General features: G+C 36.3%; 1 pseudogene; it reads right to left on the bottom strand.

The window, feature by feature from the left end:
* Window positions 1-7,197: 7,197 nt before the first annotated feature.
* Window positions 7,198-15,925, bottom strand: LOC143645722 (RNA polymerase II elongation factor ELL2 pseudogene; annotated as a pseudogene).
* Between the last annotated feature and the right edge of the window lie 2,085 nt (window positions 15,926-18,010).

The following is an 18,010-nucleotide window of genomic DNA, read 5'->3' as shown; positions in this document are numbered from 1 at the left end:
AAAACTACAGACCAATCTCTCTAATGAATATAGATGCAAAAATCCTCAACAAAATTCTAGCAAATCGTATCCAACAACACATTAAAAGAATTATACATCATGACCAAGTAGGATTCATCCCAGGTATGCAAGGATGGTTCAACATAAGAAAATCAATTAATGTAATACACCATATCAACAAATCAAAGCAGAAAAATCACATGATCATCTCAATTGATGCAGAGAAGGCATTCGACAAGATTCAACATCCTTTCCTGTTGAAAACACTTCAAAAGATAGGAATACAAGGGAACTTCCTTAAAATGATAGAGGGAATATATGAAAAACCCACAGCTAATATCATCCTCAATGGGGAAAAATTGAAAACTTTCCCCCTAAGATCAGGAACAAGACAAGGATGTCCACTATCACCACTATTATTCAACATTGTGTTGGAGGTTCTAGCCAGAGCAATTAGACAAGAAAAAGAAATACAAGGCATCAAAATTGGAAAGGAAGAAGTAAAACTATCACTGTTTGCAGACGATATGATACTATACGTCGAAAACCCGGAAAAATCCACAACAAAACTACTAGAGCTAATAAATGAGTACAGCAAAGTAGCAGGTTACAAGATCAACATTCAAAAATCTGTAGCATTTCTATACACTAGTAAGGAACAAGCTGAGGGGGAAATCAAGAAACGAATCCCATTCACAATTGCAACTAAAAGAATAAAATACCTAGGAATAAATTTAACTAAAGAGACAAAAAACCTATATAAAGAAAACTACAAAAAACTGCTAAAAGAAATCACAGAAGACCTAAATAGATGGAAGGGCATACCGTGTTCATGGATTGGAAGACTAAATATAGTTAAGATGTCAATCCTACCTAAATTGATTTACAGATTCAATGCAATACCAATCAAAATCCCAACAACTTATTTTTCAGAAATAGAAAAACCAATAAGCAAATTTATCTGGAAGGGCAGGGTGCCCCGAATTGCTAAAAACATCTTGAGGAAAAAAAACGAAGCTGGAGGTCTCGCGCTGCCTGACTTTAAGGCATATTATGAAGCCACAGTGGTCAAAACAGCATGGTACTGGCATAAAGATAGATATATCGACCAATGGAATCGAATAGAGTGCTCAGATATAGACCCTCTCATCTATGGACATTTGATCTTTGATAAGGCAGTCAAGCCAACTCACCTGGGACAGAGCAGTCTCTTCAATAAATGGTGCCTAGAGAACTGGATATCCATATGCAAAAGAATGAAAGAAGACCCATCTCTCACACCCTATACAAAAGTTAACTCAAAATGGATCAAAGATCTAAACATTAGGTCTAAGACCATAAAACAGTTAGAGGAAAATGTAGGGAGATATCTTATGGATCTTACAACTGGAGGCGGTTTTATGGACCTTAAACCTAAAGCAAGAGCACTGAAGAAGGAAATAAATAAATGGGAACTCCTCAAAATTAAACACTTTTGTGCATCAAAGAACTTCATCAAGAAAGTAGAAAGACAGCCTTCACAATGGGAGACAATATTTGGAAATGATATATCAGATAAAGGTCTAGTATCCAGAATTTATAAAGAGATTGTTCATCTCAACAACAAAAGGACAGCCAACCCAATTACAAAATGGGAAAAAGACTTGAACAGACACCTCTCAGAAGAGGAAATACGGATGGCCAAGAGGCACATGAAGAGATGCTCAATGTCCCTGGCCATTAGAGAAATGCAAATCAAAACCACAATGAGATATCATCTCACACCCACCAGAATGGCCATTATCAACAAAACAGAAAATGACAAGTGCTGGAGAGGATGCGGAGAAAGAGGCACACTTATCCACTGTTGGTGGGAATGTCAAAGGGTGCAACCACTGTGGAAGGCAGTTTGGCGGTTCCTCAAAAAGCTGAATATAGAATTGCCATACGACCCAGCAATACCATTGCTAGGTATCTACTCAAAGGACTTAAGGGCAAAGACACAAACGGACATTTGCACACCAATGTTTATAGCAGCATTATTTACAATTGCAAAGAGATGGAAACAGCCAAAATCTCCATCAACAGAAGAGTGGCTAAACAAACTGTGGTATATACATACGATGGAATATTATGCAGCTTTAAGACAAGATAAACTTATGAACCATGTAATAACATGGATGGACCTAGAGAATATTATGCTGAGTGAATCCAGCCAAAAACTAAAGGACAAATACTGTATGGTCCCACTGATGTGAACGGACATTCGAGAATAAACTTGAAATATGTCATTGGTAACAGAGTTCAGCAGGAGTTAGAAACAGGGTAAGACAATGGGTAATTGAAGCTGAAGGGATACAGACTGTGCAACAGGACTAGATACAAAAACTCAAAAATGGACAGCACAATAATACCTAATTGTAAAGTAATCATGTTAAAACACTGAATGAAGCTGCATCTGAGCTATAGGTTTTTGTTTTGTTTTGTGTTGTTTTGTTTTGATTTTACTATTATTACTTTTATTTTTTTCTCTATATTAACACTCTATATCTTTTTCGGTTATGTTGCTAGTTCTTCTAAACCAATGCAAATGTACTAAGAAATGATGATCATGCAGCTATGTGATGATGTTAAAAATTAATGATTGCATGTGTAGAATGGTATGATCTCTAAATGTTGGGTTAATTTCTTTTTTTCTGTTAATTAAAAAAAAAAAAGAGAAGGGATAATTGGAGATGAAGGGATACAGACTGTACAACGGGACTGGATATAAAAACTCAGAAATGGACAGCACAATACTACCCAATTGTAATGCAATTATGTTAAAACACTGAATGAAGCTGCATGTGAGGTATAGGTTTTTTGTTTTTGTTTTTTTTTTCTTTCTATTATTGTTTTAATTCTTATTCTGTTGTCTTTTTATTTCTTTTTCTAAATCGATGCAAATGTACTAAGAAATGATGAATATGCAACTATGTGATGTTATTAAGAATTACTGATTGTACATGTACATTGAAATGATTTCTAATTGTTTTGTTAATTCTTTTTTTAATTAATAAAAAAAAAAAAAAAAAAAAGAATGGACAGAAAAAAATGGGCATCGCCATCAAGTGTATCAAAAATGCAATTTCAAGACAAGGTAGGTGTCAAAGACTGCTTAGTACTAAGAATGAAGTCAGATGAGGGAGAAAATGTCACTGGATTGACGCAACTGTACAATTCTCTTATTGGGTAATCAACACTCATTCTGTGCTAAATCCTCCTTTGTTTAATTGTTCTGTTGGAGAAGTTGCAGGTTTACAGGTACATTACACATAAAATAGGGAATTCCCATGTACCATCCTATTATTAACAACTTGCATTAGTGCAGTACATTTGTGATAACTCATGAAAGAACATTTTTTAACATAGTCCATTATTTACAATAGGGTTGATTGTGCTGCACAGGCCTATGTTTTTTCTTTTACTTTTTCTCAAGTAACATATATACAGCCTAAAATTTCCTCTTTTAATATATAGGTGAAATATATAACAGCACCTATATATTTCAGTGCTGTTAATTATATTCATAATAATGTGCTACCATCATCATCATCCATTATGAAAACTTTATAATGAAGCACAATAGAAAATTGGTACAATATAAGCATTTACTTCCCATTCCCTACTCCCAACCCAGTCCCGGGTGACCTATATTCTAAATTCTGATTCTATGAGTTTGCTTATTTTAATTTCTTAGAAATGAGATCAAATAACATTTGTCCTTTATGTCTGTCTTATTTCACTCAATGTGATGTCCTCAAGGTTCATTTATGTCATCACATGAATCAGAGCTTCATTCCTTTTTAATTCTAAATAATATTCCATTGTGTATCCGTACACCATAAATATTAGTATGAAAATATCATTTTGAGTCCCTGCTTTCAGTCCTGTTGGGAGTGTACCCAGCAGTGGGATTGTGGGTACATGTGGCAATTCTATCCTTGGTTTTCTGAGGAACTGCCAAACTGTCTTCCACAATGGCTGCTCAATTTTACATTCTCATCAGCAATGAATGAGTGTTCCTATTTACCCACATCCTCTCCAACACTGGATTCTCTGTTTTATTAATAGTAGCCATTCTAGTGGTTATGAAATGGTATCTCATTGTGGTTCTGAATTGCATTTCCCTAATAGTTAATAGCTAGTGACGTTAGGTTTTCATTTGCTTTTAGGCCATTTCTATCTACTGTTTGGAGAAATGTTTCAGTCTTTTACTTTGTGTTTTTACTGTTCAGTTAATAGCTAATGACATTAGGTTTTCATTTGCTTTTAGTCCATTTTTATCTACTCTTTGGAGAAATGTCTCAGTCTTTTACTTTGCGTTTTTATTGTTCAGTTGTAGGATTTCTTTATATATTCTGGATAGTAAAACCTTATCAGATATGTGGTTTACAAATATTTTCTCCCCCTCATAAATGAGATAAGCCTTTTGAAGAAAAATGTTTTTAATTTTTCTGAGGTCCGATTTACCTATTTTTTCTTATGTTGCTCATGCTTTGGGTATAAAATCTAAGAAACCACTGCCTAACACAAGATCCTGTGGATGCCTTCCTACATTTTCTTCTAGGAGATTTATAGTCCCAGAGTTTATATTTAGCTCTTTGATACATTTTGAGTTCATTTTTTTTAATTCAGTGTGAGATAGGATCCTCCTTCATTCTTTTGCACATGAATATCTAGTTCTCCCTGCACAACTGAGAGAACTTGGCAGTCTTGTCAAAAATCAACTGCCATACGTTTGAGAATCTGTTTCTGAATTCTCATTCTATTCGATTTGTCTATGTATCTATACCTATATATAGACCATTCTATTTGATTGGTCTATAGATATATATGTATGGACTAATATGTATCTAGCCAGTGCAATACTATTTTGACTGTAGCCTTGTAATAAGTAAAAGTCAGGAAGTGTAACTTCTCCAACTTCATTCTTTTTCATCATGGTTTTCACTAATCAGAGTACATTACCCTTCCAAATAAATTTGATGATTAGCATTTCCATTTCTGCAAAGTAGTCTGTTGGTATTTAATTGGGACTATAGTTAATCTCTAAATCATTTTGGATAGGATTGCCATCTTAACAATAATTAGTCCTCCAATCCATGAATATGGAATTCCCGTTCATTTATCTAGATCTCCTTTGATTACTTTTAGCAAATTTCATAGTTTTCCATATGTAAGTCTTTTACATCCTTGGTGAAATTTATTCCTAGATGTTTAACTCTTTTAGTGCTGTTATAAATGGATTTTTTCTTGATTTACTCCTCAGATTGCTTACTACTAGAGTATAGCAACATTACTGATTTTTGCATGTTGATTTTGTATCTACTACTTTGCTAAATATGTTTATTAGCTCTGGTAGCTTTGTTGTAAATTTTTGGGGACTTTTGCTATATAGTATCATATCATCTGCAAACACTGAAAGGTTTACTCTTTCCTTTCCAATTTAGATGCATATTATTTCATTTTCTTGCCTGACCACTCTGGCTAGAAATTCCAGTACACTGTTGAGTAACAGTGGTGACAGTAGACACCTGTCTTGTTCTAAATATTGGAGGAAAAGTTTTCAGTCTTTCACCATTGAGTATGATATTAACAATGGGTTTTTCATATACACCCTTTATCACGTTGAGGACATTTCCTTCTAGTCCTATTTTTTTTTTTTTGAGGTTGAGATGAACATCTTTATCAAAGATATTACCACAAGTTTGACAAATATTTCAAAACAGATTTGCAAATGCTTCCTTTTTCAACTGGCAACACTTTGAAAAGACAATTTGATAAGACAATGCAACTTGAATTAACACTTCAAAAGCCTTACATTTTTGACCACATAACTTATGTTCCCATATGATAAAATAAGTGATAGTTTAGATCAAAGTCAACAGATAAATTTCATGAAATGAAAGTTTGTGCTATTTGGTGAATTACGTATGGCATGGGTAAATATGTCTGCTCTTTTTTAGGTTTCTGGCACCCAGGATGAAAAAAAAACTTTAAATATACATTTCATTTAGGTAATAGTTTATTTGCTTATCTCTTGTCAAAAAAACTCTATAGCATTATATAAATAGGTTACTTACATGTTTAATTTTATAATTTTGCCCCAAAATTAAAACTATAGATTTGTTTCATTTTCATAATATATCTATTTTGCCCAACATTAATAAAGCTGACAAACTTTTGAAATGGAAGTGCTTTTGTCTCCCACAATAGAAGTAGAAATTTTACAGAATAGCAACAATAACAACTGCAGTAATACTCATCAGTTGTTTAACCTGAGCATTGGATACTAAGACTAGCAGCTTTTTTTCCTCTTCAGGCATGCTCACATCCCACACGATCTCTGCAAACAAACATAGTTGGAGCACATGCTTCAGACACGGGTGGGCCATAGTATAATTTTCATTGCTGTAATCAAATGGGAAGCAATGTATGTAATGATTAATCACTTTGTATGCAATTACCAAACACCTTAAGGCAACCATTTCAATGGGGGTTTAACTTGTAGGGCAGATTTACTGTAGTTGATCAAATCAGCCTGTATATATATATATATATATATATATATATATGTGTGTATGGATATCTGTGTACATATATATATACTTTTGATTTCTTAACCCTCCAAAACAATGTTTTAAATTTTTTGTATTTTGTGGGAATTTCTAAATATCCTATCATTTAAGGCAAACAGCTTACATTAAGAAAGGTCAGAAAATAGGCTTATGTTTATCCAAAAACATTTCACTTCTTTTTTCACAACTTTGAAGTAGGGAGACTAAGTACCCAATATCTAAAAAAAAATTCTAATGACAAACTCAATTTTTTGAGGAAAAAATGATTTGAAGTATAGAGACTGGATCTACAATATCTAGTTTAAAAAAATCATTTCTTATCAATGAGCACAAAAAGTCTTAAGTGGAAAAAAGGACCAGGGGAAAAAAAAAAAAAAAAAAAACCCCGCCAGCTTCCAAAATTCAAGGAAGCAAATAAAGTGGGGAACAAAAAAGGATTCAAGTTTCCTTATACTGAAACTTTCAACAGGCAAAGTTTCATCTTTTTAGACTCTTAGAGCAACTCATTTGGAATTTTAAATAAATAAGCTTAAGTTTTTTCACATCTTCTAGTCTCAGCAGAATTCTAGGGCCATGACATTGCTTGCTGTGGTCAAAGTTACCTTTTGATGTGAGCCAATTTGCTATGAAAATACACACATCTATATTTTTCTTCATGGTAATTGAGACTAGATAGCTTGATTTTCTGATATTCTTGTAAAACTTCTTCAAGAGTATTCTGATGTCCTTTTGAGCTCAGAAAAAGGCATTGCTGTTGCATAACCAGTTTGATAAATCTTCTAGCTACTGTCTCCATCCTGACATGCAAAACCTAGTACTCATCATACTCAGCATTGATATATTCCTTGTAATTCTAGCCTTGCCCATAGGTGTCAATAGTAATATATTTTATCAAATAATTTGGAGTTCAATTGTTGAGGAAGGTTCCAGGAAGACAGTACAACTCTAATTCTTTCATTGGAATTCTGGCTAGAGTTACTTTGTTTGGTAGTTTCCTTGTCTCTTTTAAGGTTCTCCTTTTCTTTGATAGTCTCAATGTGAAGCTTTTATATTTGGTTCTTTGCCCTGTGTTTTTTAGATATCTTTTGGACTTTTTGAATGGTTTTCTTGTACAGGCTTTGGACACTTCAATAGAACGGAACCAGAGGATAAGATTTCTAGGAATGTCCTAGAAGTATATTTGTCTTGATGGTCCTCATAGATAACTATCATTTTGACTAAAACTGTCAAAAGATAGGTCTTGAGACCCCCAGTCTTCTGGAGTGCTAGGGGATTGGAGTTAGAATTTACAGTTTGAGGAGGGTTTGCAATGGGCAGGTGGGTTGAAGGCAACAGTGGAAGGGTAGGGATGGCAGCAGCTGCAGGGGGCAGTGGGAGACCAGCAGCAGAATTTTCACTGGTCAATTCAAATGAGAAGTTAATGTTAGTTGTACTCTGTCAGGTGAGCTGTTCATTCTTTTTATTCATTCAAGGATCAGTGAAATATGAATCCAAAAGAAGGAGAAGATGCAGTGTTTCTACTAAAACATAGGAGAGATTCTTAACGGCTGGTGCCAGCAGCATTCTAAGATGGATTTTGTTTTCTAGAGACCACTGACTCCAATGACCATCTATTTCACTGTCTCTTTGAGCCTTTTGAAAAACATAAGCCTTTGAGTTATATGAGAGGTCCTTGGGATTCAGTCTGGCTACCTGTTTGCAGAATTGCTCTGAGGAATTCTTATCTTTTTGATTGACACCATCTTTCTGCAGTCAAGCAGACAACTCAGGTTTCTTATAGGTCCGTCCTTATATGGCCACTAAGAAACACTGCTGTCCTTATATGGACACTCTGTCTTATAAGAACACTCTGTCCTTTTATGGCCAATAAGAAACACTGCTGTGCTTGCAGAGTTCATGGTAGTTGAGCTTCTACTTGCAAGTACTGCATCTGAAACAGCTTGAGATGTTTTCCAGATTTGCATTCTTTTCCCTATATATGGCTCTCCATGTGTGGTAACTTTTGTGTGATGGTTGCAAGATTCCTCTTCTGCCTGGTCATTCTTTCTCGTGTCATCTGATATGCATTGTTGACTGCACAAACTGTAATTTCATCTTGTAAAAATCCCAGGCAACTAGGCTGGGAGTATCCAGAATTGAAGAATGTTTGCTGGATACCATCAAAGCTGCCTTGAGGATTGGCCTTTACACACATTTGAAAAATGGAAGTTATGTATGTCATTGGAGGTCTCATTTTTGGGAATTTTGACAAGGCTTGGAGCCCTTGGAACTGAATTGAAGGTCAAAAAGAAATTAAATGCCTGTGCTCTTGAGTGCCCAGATTGCCATCTCAGTGAGCTTCACATGCAGTTTTGTGAGATTTTCCTGCCTGAGTTTTCCACACAACAGTCTGCAGCACTGCTACTCCTTCTGTTTGATGAATTGACCCATTTATTAACATATAGTGTCCTTCTTTGGCTTCTCTAGGAGATTTTGATTTGCAGTCTGCTTTGTCCAACACTCAGATCTTATTTGGTTGCTATTTGCATGGATTATCCTTTTCCATACTCTCACTTTTAACCTATCTGTGTCTTTGGTACTAAGGTAAGTCATCTCTTCTATACAACAAATAGTTAGATCATGCTTTTCAATTCATTCTGCCAATCTGTGTTTTGTCATTCAGGAGTCTAATTCATTAATATTCAGTGTTATTAGTGCAATTGCTGCCATTTTGTCCTTTGATTTTTTTATGTCAAATTTTTGTCTCCATTTTCCTTTCCCTCTCTTTTTTATTAATTAAAGAAAAAAACAGAAATGAACACAACATTTAGAAATCATTCCATTCTACATATGCAATCAGTAATTCTTAACATCATCACATAGATGCATGATCATCGTTTCTTAGTACATTTGCATCGATTTAGGAAAAGAACTAGCAAAACAACAGAAAAAGATAAAGAATGTTAATATAGATAAAAAATAAAAATAATAATAATAGTAAAAAAAAGACACAAACAAACAAACAGACAAACAAAAAAAAAACCTAGGGCTCAGATGCAGCTTCATTCAGTGTTTTAACATGATTACTTTACAGTTAGGTATCATTGTGCTGTCCATTTTTGAGTTTTTGCATCTAGTCCTGTTGCACAGTCTGTATCCCTTCAACTCTAATTACCCATTATCTTACCCTGTTTCTAATTCGTGCTGGTCTCTGTTACCAATGACATATTCCAAGTTTATTCTCGAATGTCGGTTCACATCAGTGGGACCATACAGTATTTGTCCTTTAGTTTTTGGCTAGTCTCACTCAGCATAATGTTCTCTAGGTCCATCCATGTTATTGCATGCTTCATAAGTTTATTCTGTCTTAGCTGCATAATATTCCATCGTATGTATATACCACAGTTGTTTAGACACTTGTCTGTTGATGGACATTTTGGCTGTTTCCATCTCTTTGCAATTATAATAACGCTGCTATAAACATTGGTGTGCAAATGTCCGTTTGTGTCTTTGCCCTTAAGTCCTTTGAGCAGATACCTAGCAATGGTATTGCTGGGTCGTATGGCAATTCTATATTCAGTTTTTGAGGAACCGCCAAACTGCCTTCCACAGTGGTTGCACCATTTGACATTCCCACCAACAGTGGATAAGTGTGCCTCTTTCTCCGCATCCTCTCCAGCACTTGTCATTTTCTGTTTTGTTGATGATGGCCATTCTGGTGGGTGTGAGATGATATCTCATTGTGGTTTTGATTTGCATTTCTCTAATGGCCAGGGACATTGAGCATCTCTTCATGTGCCTTTTGGCCATTTGTATTTCCTCTTCTGAGAGGTGTCTGTTCAAGTCTTTTTCCCATTTTGTAATTGGGTTGGCTGTCTTTTTGTTGTTGAGTTGGACAATCTCTTTATAAATTCTGAATACTAGACCTTTACCTGATGTGTCGTTTCCAAATATTGTCTCCCATTGTGTAGGCTGCCTTTCTACTTTCTTTATGAAGTTCTTTGATGCACAGAAGTGTTTAATTTTGAGGAGCTCCCATTTATTTATTTATTTCTTCAATGCTCTTGCTTTAGGTTTAAGGTCCATAAAACCGCCTCCAATTGTAAGTTTCATAAGATATCTCCCTACATTTTGCTCTAACTGTTTTATGGTCTTAGACCTAATGTTTAGATCTTTGATCCATTTTGAATTAACTTTTGTATAGGGTGTGACATACGGGTCTTCTTTCATTCTTTTGCATATGGATATCCAGTTCTCTAGGCACCATTTATTGAAGAGACTGTTCTGTCCCAGGTGAGTTGGCTTGACTGCCTTATCAAAGATCAAACGTCCATAAATGAGAGGGTCTATATCTGAGCACTCTATTCGATTCCATTGGTCGATATATCCATCTTTATGCCAATACCATGCTGTTTTGACCACTGTGGCTTCATAATACGCCTTAAAGTCCAGCAGCTTGAGACCTCCAGCTTCGTTTTTTTTCCTCAAGATACTTTTAGCAATTCGGGGCACCCTGCCCTTCCAGATAAATTTGCTTATTGGTTTTTCTATTTCTGAAAAGTAAGTTGTTGGGATTTTGATTGGTATTGCATTGAATCTGTAAATCAATTTAGGTAGAATTGACATCTTAACTATATTTAGTCTTCCAATCTATGAACATGCTATGCCCTTCCATCTATTTAGGTCTTCTGTGATTTCTTTTAGCAGTTTTTTGTAGTTTTCTTTATATAGGTTTTTAGTCTCTTTAGTTAAATTTATTCCTAGGTATTTTATTCTTTTAGTTGCAATTGTAAATGGGATTCGTTTCTTGATTTCCCCCTCAGCTTGTTCATTACTGGTGTATAGAAATGCTACAGATTTTTGAATGTTGATCTTGTAACCTGCTACTTTGCTGTACTCATTTATTAGCTCTAGTAGTTTTGTTGTGGATTTTTCTGGGTTTTCGACGTATAGTATCATATCGTCTGCAAACAGTGATAGTTTTACTTCTTCCTTTCCAATTTTGATGCCTTGTATTTCTGTTTCTTGTCTAATTGCTCTGGCTAGAACCTCCAACACGATGTTGAATAATAGTGGTGATAATGGACATCCTTGTCTTGTTCCTGCTCTTAGGGGGAAAGTTTTCAATTTTTCCCCATTGAGGATGATATTAGCTGTGGGTTTTTCATATATTCCCTCTATCATTTTAAGGAAGTTCCCTTGCATTCCTTTCTTTTGAAATGTTTTCAACAGGAAAGGATGTTGAATCTTGTCAACTGCCTTCTCTGCATCAATTGAGATGATCATGTGATTTTTCTGCTTTGATTTGTTGATATGGTGTATTACATTAATTGATTTTCTTATATTGAACCATCCTTGCATACCTGGGATGAATCCTACTTGGTCATGATGTATAATTCTTTTAATGTGTTGTTGGATTCGATTTGCTAGAATTTTGTTGAGGATTTTTGCATCTATATTCATTAGAGAGATTGGCCTGTAGTTTTTTTTTTTTTTTTTTTTTTTTTTTTTGTAATATCTTTGCCTGGTTTTGGTATGAGGGTGATGTTGGCTTCATAGAATGAATTAGGTAGCTTTCCCTCCACTTCGATTTTTTTGAAGAGTTTGAGGAGAGTTGGTACTAATTCTTTCTGGAATGTTTGATAAAATTCACATGTGAACCCGTCTGTTCCTGGACTTTTCTTTTTAGGAAGCTTTTGAATGACTGATTCAATTTCTTTACTTGTGATTGGTTTGCTGAGGTCATCTATTTCTTCTTGAGTCAAAGTTGGTTGTTCATGTCTTTCCAGGAACCCGTCCATTTCAACTAAATTGTTGTGTTTATTAGCATAAAGTTGTTCATAGTATCCTGTTTTTACCTCCTTTATTTCTGTGAGGTCATTGGTTATGTCTCCTCTTCCATTTCTGATCTTATTTATTTGCATCCTCTCTCTTCTTCTTTTTGTCAATCTTGCTAAGGGCCCATCAATCTTATTGATTTTCTCATAGTACCAACTTCTGGTCTTATTGATTTTCTCTATTGTTTTCATGTTTCCAATTTCATTTATTTCTGCTCTAATCTTTGTTATTTCTTTCCTTTTGCTTGCTTTGGGATTAGTTTGCTGTTCTTTCTCCAGTTCTTCCAAGTTGACAGTTAATTCCCGAATTTTTGCCTTTTCTTCTTTTCTGATATAGGCATTTAGGGCAATAAATTTCCCTCTTAGCACTCCCTTTGCTGTGTCCCATAGGTTTTGATATGTTGTGTTTTCATTTTCATTCACCTCGAGGTATTTACTAATTTCTCTTGCAATTTCTTCTTTGACCCACTCATTGTTTAAGAGTGTGTTGTTGAGCCTCCACGTATTTGTGAATTTTCTGGCACTCCATCTATTATTGATTTCCAACTTCATTCCTTTATGATCCGAGAAAGTGTTGTGTATGATTTCAATCTTTTTAAATTTTTTAAGACTTTCTTTGTGACCCAGCATATGGTCTATCTTTGAGAATGATCCATGAGCACTTGAGAAAAAGGTGCATCCTGCTGTTGTGGGATGTAATGTCCTATAAATGTCTGTTAAGTCTAGCTCATTTATAGTAATATTCAGATTTTCTATTTCTTTATTGATCCTCTGTCTAGATGTTCTGTCCATTGATGAGAGTGGGGAATTGAAGTCTCCAACTATTATGGTATATGTGTCTATTTCCCTTTTCAGTGTTTGCAGTGTATTCCTCATGTATTTTGGGGCATTCTGGTTCGGTGCATAAATATTTATGATTGTTATGTCTTCTTGTTTAATTGTTCCTTTTATTATTAGATAGTGTCCTTCTTTGTCTCTTTCAACTGTTTTACATTTGAAGTCTAATTTGTTGGATATTAGTATAGCTACTCTTGCTCTTTTCTGGTTGTTATTTGCATGAAATATCTATTCCCAACCTTTCACTTTCAACCTATGTTTATCTTTGGGTCTAAGATGTGTTTCCTGTATACAGCATATAGAAGGATCCTGTTTTTTAATCCATTCTGCCAGTCTATGTCTTTTGATTGGGGAATTCAGTCCATTAACATTTAGTGTTATTACTGTTTGGATAATATTTTCCTCTACCATTTTGCCTTTTGTATTGTATATATCATATCTGAATTTCCTTCTTTCTACACTCTTCTCCATACCTCTTTCTTCTGTCTTTTCGTATCTGACTCTAGTGGTCCCTTTAGTATTTCTTGCAGAGCTGGTCTCTTGGTCACAAATTCTCTCAGTGACTTTTTGTCTGAGAATGTTTTAATTTCTCCCTCATTTTTGAAGGACAGTTTTGCTGGATATAGGAGTCTTGGTTGGCAGTTTTTCTCTTTAAGTAATTTAAATATATCATCCCACTGTCTTCTAGCTTCCATGGTTTCTGCTGAGAAATCTACACATAGTCCTATTGGGTTTCCCTTGTATGTGATGGATTGTTTTTCTCTTGCTGCTTTCAAGATCCTCTCTTTCTCTTTGACCTCTGACATTCTAACTAGTAAGTGTCTTGGAGAACACCTATTTGGGTCTAATCTCTTTGGGGTGCGCTGCACTTCTTGGATCTGTAATTTTAGGTCTTTCATAAGAGTTGGGAAATTTTCAGTGATAATTTCTTCCATTAGTTTTTCTCCTCGTTTTCCCTTCTCTTCTCCTTCTGGGACACCCACAACACGTATATTTGAGTGCTTCCTATTGTCATTCAGTTCCCTGATCCCCTGTTCAAATTTTTCCATTCTTTTCCCTATAGTTTCTGTTTCTTTTTGGAATTCAGATGTTCCATCCTCCAATTCACTAATTCTAGCTTCTGTCTCTTTAAATCTACCATTGTAGGTATCCATTGTTTTTTCCAGCTTTTCTACTTTGTCCTTCACTCCCATAAGTTCTGTAATTTGTTTTTTCAGTTTTTCTATTTCTTCTTTTTGTTCAGCCCATGTCTTCTTCATGTCCTCCCTCAATTTATCGATTTGGTTTTTGAAGAGGTTTTCCATTTCTGTTCGTATATTCAGCATTAGTTGTCTCAACTCCTGTATCTCATTTGAACTATTGGTTTGTTCCTTTGACTGGGCCATATTTTCAATTTTCTGAGCATGATACGTCATCTTCTGCTAGCGTCTGGGCATTTAATCAGATTTCCCTGGGTGTAAAACCCCGCAGGTTGAAAGATTTTTCTGTGAAATCTCTGGGCTCTGTTTTTCTTATCCTGCCCAGTAGGTGGTGCTCGTGGTGCTCATCTGTCTGCTGGTCCCACCAGTAAAAGATGCTGTGGCCCCTTTAACTTTGGAAAACTCTCACTGTGGGGGGGTTGCCAGCTGAAGCGGCTTGGGGGAGTGCCAATCCAAATCTCCCAGCCGGCCCAGGGTTCCCCGCGTGGGGAGGGTCGCCGGCCTCCACAGCTTGGGGGAACGTCTGTCCAAATTTGCCAGCTGGCCCGGGGCGCCAAGCGTGGCGGTGGGCACTAGCCACCGCAGCTTGGGGAAGTGTCTATCCACCATTCCCAGTCGGACCGGGAAGCCACGTGTTTAGAAGTGACCCCGGTCGCCGTTCTCCGCGGATTGAGGATCTCCGATCCAATTCTCCCAGTTTGTCCGGGGGGCCGCGCGTGGGGCGGGGGGCGCCAGCCACCACGGCTTGAGGGGACCACCTGTCCAATTCTCCCAGCTGGCCCGGGAAGGAGGGAGGGAGGGACTCCGGCCGCCTGCCGCCCCGGCCCAGGGAAGCCCGCGCCCCTCGGCGATATCACCGGAGCGGGTTCTCCCAGCCAGTCAGCCATTCCAGAATGGGGTATGCTGTCTTCTTGGTCTCTGTTGTGGCTCCAGGAGCTGTTCTGAATCATTTCTACTTCTCTAGTAGCTGTTCTGGAGGAGGAACTAAGACCCGTGCATCTTACTAAGCCGCCATCTTCTCCAGAAGTCCCTTTCCCTCTCTTTTGATTATTTTATTGTTTCTCTTGCAACCTTATTTTCTACACAGTTGATCTTTTGTGATGGATCTGACTGATCACTTTCTCATTTCTGTTTCTGTACATTCTTAAAAGATTTTCTTTGTGATTATTCTGGGCAATATATTACACAATGTACATCTATAACCTACTAATTTGGAAAAACACCAACTTAGTTCCAATAGCATATACATCTCTGCTCCTATATTCTTCCTTTCCCCCACTTTGTGTTGTTTTTATCCCACATTACCTTTAATATTTTGTGTGCCCATCATCAGAAAATATGACCTTTTTCTAGTCAATTGTATATTTGTCTCTTATAGAAATTAAAGAGTAGAGTCATATATTGACCAAACAGTATTATTGGGTTTTGCATTTACCCTTTTACTTACCTTTACAGGAGATCCTTGTTTCTTCATACTACTTCAAGCCATGCTCTATCTTTTCCTTTTAATCTGAAGAACTCCCTTTTGTACTTCTTGAGGCCAGGTCTTTTGTTGATGAACTTTCTCAGTTTCTGTTTATCTGTGAATTTTTTTAACTTTCCCTCATTTTTGAAAGACAAAGCCAGGTAAAAATTTCAGGGCTGGCAGCTTTTCTCTTTCAGTACCTTAAATATCTCATACCACAGCCTTATTGCTTCCATGGTTTCTGATGAGAAATGAGCAGTTACTCTTGCGGATCCCTTGTAAGTGACAAATCAATTTTCTCTTTGTCCTTTAAGAATCCTCTCTTTATCTTTGACATTTGACATGCTTATTAGTATGGACTCAGAGTATGTCTATAATGGTTTATTCTATTTTCAGTACATGGTGCTTCCTGGACATGTATAATTTATCTTTCATAAGAGTTGGGAAATTTTCCTCCATTATTTCCTCAAATGTCCTTTCTTTCTCTTTTCCTTTCTCTCAGACACCCATGATGCATATGTTTGTATGCTTCATGCTATCATTCAAGTCCTGGATACATTGCTCAAGTTTTCTCTTCTTTTCCCTGTTCTTCTGACTGTATGATTTTAATTGTCCTGTCATCAAAGTTCACTGATTCATTCTGCTGCCTGTTTAAATCTATTATTGTATGACTGTAATGTATTTTTAATCTCCATTATTGTGCCTTTCTTCCCATAATTTCTGTTGTTTCTCTTTAAACATATAAACTCTTCTTTCTGCTCCCTCATAGTCTTCTCAGTGTTCTTTAGCTCTATATCCATGTTTTCCTTCACCTCAAATTATTTTAGGAGGTTTGTTTCAACTTCTTTAATTAGTTGTTATAAATTCTGTCTCTCGTCCAAAGTTTTAATTTGCTCCCTTGATTAAGCCATATTTTTCAGTTTTTAAATATGGCTATAATTTTTTTGCTGATTATTTTGATTTGTCAACTCTGATGGTCAGTTTCTCCCTCTTGTTTTGTTAATGGTTGAGGCTTTTGTTGATTGACTTTGTCTTAAGGCTCTTCTTTGATGCATGATCCAACTTATTCTGGATCTTTAGGGTAGCCCATGTTTACTTGTTCAGATTTTGTCAGTTCATGTGCATGCTGGATATGCGGTATGATTTTTAGATTGTTCTTTTTGGCTGCAATTGTTTCATCTCCAGGAGAGTGTCCTTTCCTCTGCATTTTCTACCCAGCTCTTGTGATTTAAATCCTCTCCCTCACTCTTTTTCTCCTTTTCATTATACTTTTCAGTTCTGAAACCCATCCAGTCTTACAACAGTTCAGCCCACCCCACCCATTTTATGTCAAGAGACTTTTCTGCCTCCAGTTTCTTCCTTGTGCAGTTATCTTGCTCAAATGAGCCAAGTAGGGTGAATCCAAAAAGGTCTGTTTTGTGCTTAGGTGGATCAGCAAACCGACTGGATTGAGTGAGAGCACCTCTTGCCAATAGTTCTGCTGGGGTTTCTCTATTGGTGAGAACACATTTGTATTTGACAATCCTCAGCCTTTTGTGTTCCACCTTGGGTCTCTGTAGACTTGGGTCCCTGTGCTGGCCTATGTTTAGGGTTCTCATTTGTTATGGTGAGTGGTTCCATGGTGAGCATTTATGACAGGATAGACTTGGGCATTGCTGCCTCTCCATGTGACTCCCAAGCTATGGAAGATCAACTGACAGGGAGAGGTCTGTATTGGCAGGTCCAGGATACAAATTTCCGACTTGATTTTGGTCTCTGTTTTCCTTTTTCTTCAATTTAGCCATTATGGGGTCCTTTTTCATTCTCTACCATACTCCAGAGATCCAAACCACAAGTTTCATCCTTTTATTGGGGGATTCTGAAAAGGAGACTTTTCCCAAAAGATATCTCATATTGCCATATCGATGATATCATTCTCCAAGCCATGTTTTAAAAGACTTACCTTCATTAACTTATCTCATCTTTATATCTAAACAATGAGTTAGCCTTGTCTGACAGATGAGGCCTAAATAATGAGGTAAAACATCCAAGGTCATATGATCAGGTAATTACAGAGACAGGATTTAAGCCAGGTATTCTGGCTGCAGAAAAATG

The sequence above is a fragment of the Tamandua tetradactyla genome, chromosome 9, assembly GCF_023851605.1.
Source record: "Tamandua tetradactyla isolate mTamTet1 chromosome 9, mTamTet1.pri, whole genome shotgun sequence".
Lineage (NCBI taxonomy): Eukaryota > Metazoa > Chordata > Mammalia > Pilosa > Myrmecophagidae > Tamandua > Tamandua tetradactyla.
Note: the sequence above shows the minus strand (reverse complement) of the source record. Positions and strands in the feature narration are given on the sequence as shown.